This window comes from Rhinolophus sinicus, chromosome 17 (assembly GCF_057876585.1).
Source record: "Rhinolophus sinicus isolate RSI-liver-muscle chromosome 17, RSI-T2T, whole genome shotgun sequence".
Taxonomy (NCBI): Eukaryota; Metazoa; Chordata; class Mammalia; order Chiroptera; family Rhinolophidae; genus Rhinolophus; species Rhinolophus sinicus.
In genome coordinates this window covers 2064107-2073548 of record NC_142517.1, presented here as the reverse complement: position 1 = coordinate 2073548, position 9442 = coordinate 2064107, and positions in this window count along the sequence as shown.

Below are 9442 nucleotides of genomic sequence, written 5' to 3'. Positions count from 1 at the left end.
AACTGCCACTGTCCCACGCGGCCGCACCACTTCACATTCCCGCCTGCGGGCTGGGGGCCCCTGTGGGTGTGACCTGCACGTGGGCGCAGCTTCAGGTACCTGCTCACTGGTCGAACCTGTAAGCCTGTGGTGGTGTCAGGGATCCCGCCTGTCCCTGTTCAGGGGCGCCCACCCCGCGGGGCCCAGGAGGCGGGCCTTCACCTCCCGGCCAGCACAGCGAGCACAAGGGCACTGTTGCTTTTCCTTCCAAATCCTCAGGCTTACAGAAAACGCGCAAGTGCAGTGTTTCCCCCACGCCCTGTAAGGCTGCTGCCTTGCTGCCCATCACCCTGGGCACTGGAGGGTGCATTGCCTACAGTGAAGACCTTCTCTTAACCACAAGTCCAAATAGCACAGGCCCACCTGCGGTCTCACCCACAGGCCTGTTCAGGGCTGTCCTCTCCCCGTTCGGAATCACACCTGGATCCCATGTCTAGCGGCCGTCCATCTGCACCAGGTCCCCCGTCCTAACACTCAGGACCAGACAGAACACCCCCACTGGTGGTTCTGAGGGTGCCTCTCCCTAGACTCGGGTGCTGTGTGGCCCCCATGTCTGCTCAGGCCACGACCTGCTGCAGAGTGGGGGGAGGGTCGTTTCTCTCACACTTCATTTAGTCACTGATTTATCACATTAGTGGCCTGAGTTTTCCTGTTTTCTCCTGTGGGTTACAATGTATCACTGTCACTTATTTGAATGCTCAGATTGTACCTGTTGGGCCCGTGGGAGACGTCAGGCGGTTCTGCTCTAACAAGGCCCGCCATTCCCCCAGCGTCCCGTGCTTTGTTAGGGCAAGAGGCCTCCGGCCCCTCTGACTGGGCTTGAGTCAGGCTGCCTGCGTTCATTCCACAGTGAGGTGTAGTGGGTGGGGAGTTGTGCAGGCTGTGTGGCAGGGGCTCGTTTGTGGCGGGGCAGGAGGTGACAGGTCTGTGTGCCCTCCATGGTTCGCTAGGAGTGGCCAGCCAGGGGGCTTTGGACCTGTCCCTCTAGTCATGGCTTGGAGGGTGGATTTGGGGGCGGTCCTGCCAGCAGCCCGGTTGGGACACTCAGACCAGTGTTTTGGGGAGCTCTGCCCTTTCACACACTGCCTTCCAAAAATAGCTTCTTAACCACTTAAGATCTGGCAGCAAGGGACTGTTCCCTCGTCCTTGGCCCGGAAGTTACATGGGCAGCAAGACACAGGAGCCCCAACCTCCAGGCCGTCCATGTCGAGGCTTGGACCGCTGGTGGCAGGGGAGGGGTGGGTAAAGGAGAGCCCATCCTGTGCCCGTGCCAGCAGGAGGCGGGGAGGGCCCAGTGGGGTCCATGCGGCAGCCCCAGCCTGCCTGCCAGGGGAGGACCTCAGCAGCAGGCCCAGGTGCCGCCTGAGCCGTCCAGGTCCCGGCCTGCAGTCCGGAAGGACCAGTAAGTCTAGGATGGGAGTGTTTCCCCAAGTGGACTTTTCTGCTGCGAAGAGAACAGGCCTGCCAGCCGACCCAGCAGTGGGCAGGCGGGGAGACTGCACTAAAGGGGGCTGCTTACCTCTAAGCTGGGGCGGTTTCATTGCCCACACAGGATGTAGCTATGGGAGCTGGAGCTGGTCGGCCACCGCAGCTGCTGTCCTAGCAGTTCTGTGGTCTCCCTCTGAAATCCAGCCGCCTGGTGCTATGATTTCACTTGGCACCGTCCCTTTCTGAGCTTTGCTTTGAGCTGATGACCAGCCAGATGTGTACACTCTGAAATGCTGCAGACGGGCCTGTTCTCACAGCGCCACGTGTGGGTGTTTGGGAAGGGATGCATCGTGAGGCGGGGGTGGGGGGTAGGGAGGGAGGTTCAAGGTCATCCCATCTCCTCACCTTGACCTACAACCCTGCTGCCCCTGCCTTAGGGTCAACACTTCTCTGCTTACCCTCCCCCTGCAATACCCCAGGTCTGCCCTGCCTGCCACCCGCAGTGCCCTGAGGCCAGGGGCTGGGCTGACCAAACAGGGCGTCTAGCCCTGGCTGGGCCAGCGGGAGCAGGTGGGAGGTCGTGTCGAGTGTAGGACAAACCATGCCCGGGCCTGTTTGCTGCCCTGTCTGCTGGGTGCGGGCCCACGTCACCCGGAGACAGCGAGCGTGTGACCCAGCTGTCCCTGGGAAGGCACAGCCTGAGGCCGGCCCTGTGCTTTCCATGGAGTGTGCTAGGTGGACTCCTGCACTGGCTCCTTGCCCACCACCCGCTGGAGCTGAGCTTCCCGGCTGGAGGGACAGGCTACGTGCAGGGGCTGAGCCTGTGTTCCCAGCCTCTGCACCCCAGCCCCCCTCGCCTGCCCCTGTGGCCCCGGGGCCCTGGCCTGTCCCCTTCACTTCACACCAATCAAAATGCTGCTTCATTCACGTTTACCCGAAACCCCACTCCTCCCAGTCCTGAGGTTCTATTCCCTGTTCTCCCTTCCTGGGGAGAGGAGCAGACACAAATTCGGTGACACCGACAGCCCACCCTGGTCACCCCTGAGAGCAGGCAGGTCGGCTCCTCGTGTGCTCCCCTTCTCAGCTTTGTGGTTTCCAAGTAAACGGGTCTTCCAGGTCAGCTGCCCTGGAAGTTTTCTCACAGCTGGACAGTGGTCGTAAGAATGGTTACTGTCGTGGCATCTTCCCGGGCAGGCACCCTAGATGTGCTTGAATTTCCACAGTGGGGCTGTCGTGATTCAGAACGCTTCAGCCAACAGCAGACAGCACACGGGCCTGAACAGGGTGGAATCCATTGGTGCTCGCCGCCCGCCTGAGAGTTCTGGAAGTGCTGGCCACAGGGGACCCCAGCTGGGCAGCCGTTCCTGGGGCCCCTGTGCCCTGGGTCACCCCCACGGAGGCTCACGTGGACGGGCCACGCTGCCTGACCCACCCGCCGGTCAGAGGAAGGGGCCACACGCTGCCACAGTGAATGGAGGTGCTGGGCAGGTGACAGTGGTCGGACTGTCGCCATCTCCCACCTGAGGATTTCCAGGCAGGAAACCTGTCTTCACCTTTTCTTGGACTAAAACCGGCAAAGTGGGGACGTCGTCACACTGAGGAGCAGCTGGCGCTCAGACTAGTCTGCACGTAACTGATGACTAGATTGTGGGCAGGCCGTGTCTGGCTCTCCCGAAATGTCCCTTCGTCCCCAGACCCCGACCGCCTGCCCCTCCACCCGGCCTGGCTGACTTTTGTGCCTGTTTGAAAGTGACGTGAGGGTGAGCATTTCCACGGTGTCATGAAGCCGCTGAAGGCCTGGTGAGACTTGATAACGTTCATGTCCCTTGGGAAGGAATTCCTTTTTAGCCAGTTCCCGTCAGGGCATGCGTTTTCTCCCGATGAGAGCTAGGAGCCAGGCCCGGCCGTCCCTTGGGGGGAGACGTGGCTGTCCAGGCCCATTTCAGCCGTCGCCCAGCTGCGAAGGAGCTGCCTGGAAGCTGCTGCCCTCCAGGGCTGGGACCATTCTGGGACGGAGGGAGCACGGGGGTGGGGGCGGGGGCTGCGCTCAGCCCGGAGCCGGGGGTGGGGGTGGGGCGCCTGGGGCAGTGCCTGCCCAGTGGTCCAGGTGTCTAGTTGCTGTGAACGGGCCCCTTTTCTTCATGACCTTTGGCTGAGCAGATGCGGCCCAGGGGGATGTGGACCCACAGTTTGCGTGTGGCAGGTCGGGGGTCATCGCGGGGGTGACCCTCAGAGCCTGTGATGGGTTCTCACCCAGGTGGCCGACGCAGCTTTGTGGGGAGCCATGGTTACAGGAAACTCTGAGCTTTGCAGAATGGCTCGGTTTATGCTACCTGTTTCCTCCCGCTGAGGCACTTGTCTCTGCCTGCACCTGAGGGGAGCTTGAGCTTGTAAGCTGCTGAGGAATTTGGTGGGAGCGGCCCATTCCCAGACACAGAAGGCTGATGCCTATCAGGGCAATTGATAAGATAATTACTTGTGAGTTTCGGTGAATTTTGTATCCTCTATGTGAAAGCTAAAGAATTTACATTTGTTATGTTAATACATACTTGCACGTGCTCAAACTGCTTATATGGGTGCAGTAAAATAAACTTAGGGTCTTCAGGATCACTGAAGTTCCGCGATCGCCATCATATGTGAGAGTGTCTTTTATTCATTCCCACTCCCCCATTCGGGAACCCATCGACTCGTGACGGCTGGCCCGTCGCACAGCTTCCAGAGGAGGGGTGGCCTGGCTGGACGCCAGCTGCTGCCTGGTCCCACGGGAGCACAGCCGAGCCCCGGGGTTGGGCCCATCTTGGGGCTGGGGCCAGTCTTTTGGGACATCCTCCCCCCTCAATCAGTCCCTGGCCATGGTGGCGGGGTGGAAACTCGATGAGAATGCTCAACGTATGTGGTGTTCCTGAGCCTGTGCCCACGTGTCTGGAACAGGGTGGGGGCCCGTGGCAGGGCCTGCTGCGCAATCAGCAGCTGGGAGGGTGGGGTACACCTCTGTAAAGCTGCTGGCGGCAGCAACTAGCAGTGTGAACCTGCCCACCCCATGGGCACCCCTGGCCGGCCTCAGCCGAGGGCCCCCTGTGTGCCAGGCTCCTGTTTCCAGGACTCACATCCTAGGTGGGGAGACAAGGGTTTGGAGAACCGCAGCGCCCCTTGCGTAATCCGTGCCCTATCTTAAGGCCTGCAGAGCTCAGCATTTTATTTCAAAACCCTGGCCAGCGTCCACGTGCCTGGGGCAGAAGGGGTGGGTCTCGCCACAACCCGGAAGCCCCACCCTGCCCTGTATCCCAGAGCAAAGAGCATGAGATGAAATGGCAGCAGAGATTAGCCTCGTGTCAAAGCCAGGAAAGGAAGGACGAGGCAGGGACAGGTGTGCCACCACTCCTTGGACCGCCGAGCGCCTGCCCACCCTGTGCTTCGTCCCCACCACTTTCGTCACCCTGTGCCAGTGATGATGCTGATTTGAGGGCAGGTCCAACATGGACACTGACCTGAGTGCAGCGTTAGCGTCTGTCCACTCCTAGGGGACCGTGTTTGCTGGCTGCACCGACCCTGGTCAGCACGGGATAGGAATGAGTGAGGAAGCAGCCACAGGGCACGAATCACACCATCACTCGTGTGGCATAATGACACCGGAGAAGCCCTTCGCTGCCAGCTCCTCTAGGATGCCAGGGCCCGGCTCATTCTCTCCCGAGGCCAAGGTCATGCGTTGACCTTCCTGTCTGGATGCCCCCAGACCGTCCCCGCCTGAGGTAGTAGGAAAGGTGATGAAGGTGAGTTTCTCTTTAGAGCAAAAGGAAACAGACGGAAGCGGGTTCCCAGTGACACCTTTGGGCAACCCGTAATGAACGAAAGGGTCTCAGCGATGGACATCGACAGGCGCTAACGTCACAGAAAAGAAAAAGAAGCAGACGCTGGCTGTGCGCCTCTTGTCCCCACTGCACGCTCCCCCGGGGACGGCCTGGGGGCTGCTCTCTGTGGGGCCCTCCCTGCATCCACTGCAGGAACGTGGCGTCCGCCCAACACAGACCATCAAAGAGCCTGCGTGTCTCCTGAATTGTATCACTGTTCGGACGCAGCGTCCCATGCAGACTGTCACAGTGCAGGTGACAATCCGGAGTGCAGTGCTTTGCGTTTTTCACCTCGGGTTCAGCTGACGTGAGACAGATGGAGCCAGAGGCTCAGCAGGGGCCACACAGCAGATGCAGAGCCCAGAGAATTCCAGCTTCCGGGCTAGCCAACGGAAAGGAGAACCAGCGGAGCACGCTCCATCCTCTCACTTCTCCTGATGGTTTATGGCTTGATCTGCTCATTTCTCCCCATCTATTTTTTTTCTATTTATAAGTTGCTGGTACTGTGTAATTTTATCTGGTCACAGTCACAGAGAAGAATGGAGAATTTTATTTTAGAGCTGTCAGTAGAATAAGAATTGCTGTCATCTGGTGTGTCTGCGCCCTCTGCTTAGTGCCAGGCTCACCTGGGCAAGGACCTTCCCTGCATCACGGGCCTTCCATCCCACAGCCAGCCCTCCTAACATGAAAGACCCCTGTTCGCCAGCTCAGCTGTGTGTGTGTGTGTGTGTGTGTGTGTGTTGAAGGGAAGGGGTTGGAGAAATTGGAGAATATAGGTTTTAGAATCAAAAGTCCAGTATGTGGCTTTAGAATGTACCTGCTGTTTAAATGTTGGTTTCCCAAACACTGGGAAGGTCATGTCACAAACGGCACTGAAGCTCCAACCATCACAACCATATCCCAGGCAGGAAGAAAGAATGGATGGCGGAAGAGAGCATTCTCAGCTGAGGCAGTTCTCGTTAAGAAACTTTTCTGGACGTCTAGCCCATCAGTTATCTCTCACTGGCAAACCCCATTGCAAGGGGAGCTCAGAAACATTTTTAGAGCTGTGGTCATGGTGGCACCACCAATGCTGGGGTTGTGTTAAAAGGGAGGAGGGGAGAGTGGATGTTGGACAGGCAGCCGGCAGCCTTCGTCACATGCCCTTCGAAGGAGGCTCCCCTGTTCGGTCCGCTTTTCTTAGCCCCTAGTTGTTTTGCTCATGGCACTGACCAGTTTGTAACTAAGCTTTTTGTCTCTCTCCCCATAAAAATGCGAGCTCCGCGAGGGCTGATCTGTGCCCCCAATCCTGGCCGCAGCCCTGCTGGCCCACAGAGCAGTGTGTAGTGTTTGCTGGAGGATGGTCTGATCCTGCCACGTGGGCCAGATGGATGGGGACCTGCCGCAGCAATTCGGGGACGTTCCCCCCAGTTCTTGTTTCTGGGATCAAATCTCTGCGGCCATAGAGTTGGGCTGAGGGGCAGCAGGATTCGCCAAAATCCTTGGACCCTCCCAAACTCGTGCTTGGCAGTAATTTGTGTTTAGCCCAAGTTGTCACAGCTGTTAATACAAGAAGGTGGAGGCTAGACTGGGGGGAGGGGTCCATCACTCCTGACCACTCTAGGCCACCGCCGTGCGGGTGTGGGGGCGTGGCCCCTGGCACGCGCGGTCTGCAAATTAGCAGGCAGTGTGTACAGCTTCCATTTTTCTCTAGTGCAGAAAGTGTCATTGGATTTTCATTTTTGAGTTTTATTATTAAATTAACCCATGTTTATTGGGAAAAAAATGTCCCACACACCTGTTCTCAGTTTCTAAGGGTAGCCACTGTTTGGGTTTTTTTATAGACTTTTTCATTTTGTTTTACTCACCCATTTGTCCACTGTTGTCTGAGCATCGAGCTGGATCGATGCTGGATGTGGGACAGAATGTCTGTCGACCTGTCTTCAGGGGCAGGCGGGGGTGGGGGCAAGAGGGGAAGGTGTAGCAGGGGGCTCAGGGACCACCCAGCGGGGCAGGGACGGGCAGTGCCTTCAGGGTGGCAGGAGGCGGGGGCGTGACCGCACCTGGGAGCTGGAGGGCCTGACCTGGCACATCCGCTAACAGATGTCACTTGCTCTGCAAGGTGGGGGAACAAAGGAAGTGAGTGGCCTGCCAGAGTCCTGGAAGTTCAGAGCAAGGGAGCCCAGCACTCCCAGCAGGCAATGCGGGATTTCCCAGCACGGGCCCCTGGTGATGGCAGGAGTCTGCCCTTGCTGAGTCACTGGGGCCCCAGGCTACTGGCCGTCGGAAAACCCCTAGTGTACGCCAGGCATCTTCACCAATGAGACCGCTGTGGTTGGAAATCGAAAATGCCATTACTGGCAGAGTGGCAGTTTGTACTATGAGAAGACAGGCTTCTAGAACCTCATGCCGACATGCCCGGAAGTGGAGCAGAGACCGATGGATGGGTGCAAGGGTCCGTGCCTGCTCCGGTCCCAAGCCTGCCCTGGGGGCTCAGGGACCTGCTGGCTTCAGGTCGAGGTGGCAGAAGGGTGTGGGCACCGAGCTCTTGTGTGTGGGCCTGAGCACTGCTGCTCCAGGAACCTTCTCCCCACTTCCAGGCTCCGGGAGCAGTCTGCCTGGTACCCCTCCTGGCTGCTGTTTTCGGGTTGTTTGGGTGGATAAGCTCTTCAGTCGCCTGGAAAGCAGGCACCAAGGCATGACTCGCTCTCCGTGAGCTCAGGTTTCACGGCGCCGGCCCCAAGACCTTGCTCTCAGACAGGGGCTTTTCGGTCTTCTAGAATCCTCTAACGTTCCTATTTCTGCTTCCTTTTATTCAAACGAGGAACGTAGTCCCGAGACAGGGGCTGCCCTGGCTGAGGTCCCTCAAGCCGGTGGGGACAGCAGTCCCTCCTCCCCGGCTGGGCCTCCGCCCACAAGCCCACCAGGGCCCAGCAGGTCCACCGCTCTCTGAGGCCTCCTGACTCTGTCTGTCCCCTCGTGACCTTGGCCTCTGCTGCATCTTGGACAACACACTGGGATCTGCTGCGAGGGCCCCAAAGACCCCCGGAGCGAGCGCAGACCCTGAGAAACGCAGCCCTTCCCCAGCAGGTTCTCTCTCTCTCGGGACCTTGCCCTGTTCCATCACGGGACACAGAACGACCCCGGACTGCACTGCTCCTCACAGGGGGACCCAGCCGCTTGATGAGCTGTCCCCGTGGCCCCTTATCTCTTTCTCTGCATCCATGGTCTGCGCCTGTTCAGACCTGATCAGACTGCTGCGCAGAACCCGCTCTCCACAGGAACCGGAAATACCTGCTCCCACAAGTGCTGGTTCTCAGCCCTGAGGATGTCGTTTCCCAGCCAGTGTCCCCTCCGCTGGGCACAGCCCAGCCTGTTTCTAGCTCGGTTGCTGGCGGGGTTGAGCCACACCTTGTCCCGAGTTCAAAGCGCTGTTTGCAGCCCCGTTGCTGAATGCTGATGTGCTTCCTGAGGATCAGAGATTCTTTTAGGTTCATCATTTCCCCATATATTTTAAGTGTGTTTATTTGTGTCCCGGGGATTATTTGAAACAGGAGATTGGAATGTAGAAGTAGTAATAATAGCAGCATATTACGTCGGTCACTGTTTCCAGAGGGTGTGCACATTCCGAGCCCGGCCACCTTCAAAGGGGCCGCGGTGTGTCATTCCTGTCCTGGAGATGAGGACACTGAGGGTCAGAGTAGCCACCTGGCGTCGGGTGTAGGAGAGACTCCCACCTCTTTCTTTCAATCTGTTCCAAGTCCGTGCTGCTGTGGTACACTGGCCTCAGCCTGGGGGTGGGCATGTGGAGGGCAAAGCTTCAGCTGGAGACACGGATATAGGGGTTGCTTCAGGTGGTGTTACCTGACTAGGTAGGCCTTGTGACGAAGCTCAGGTGCTCGCACGGGACATCAGCGCGTCCCTGAGCTTTGCAGGTGACAGAAACCTGATCTGATGTGGGAAGGGCCCAGCCAAGAGGCAGGCTTCCCAGTGCCACGAGGAGTCTCTTACTGTAAGCTTGACCCAGGCGGTATTTGAGGCATACTTGTACTAAAAATCCATTTGTGGTTCATCAGAAATTCCAGCTGAAGTACATGTCCTGTGTTTTTATTGGTTAAACCCTGAAAACATGATGCTATGTGACAGAA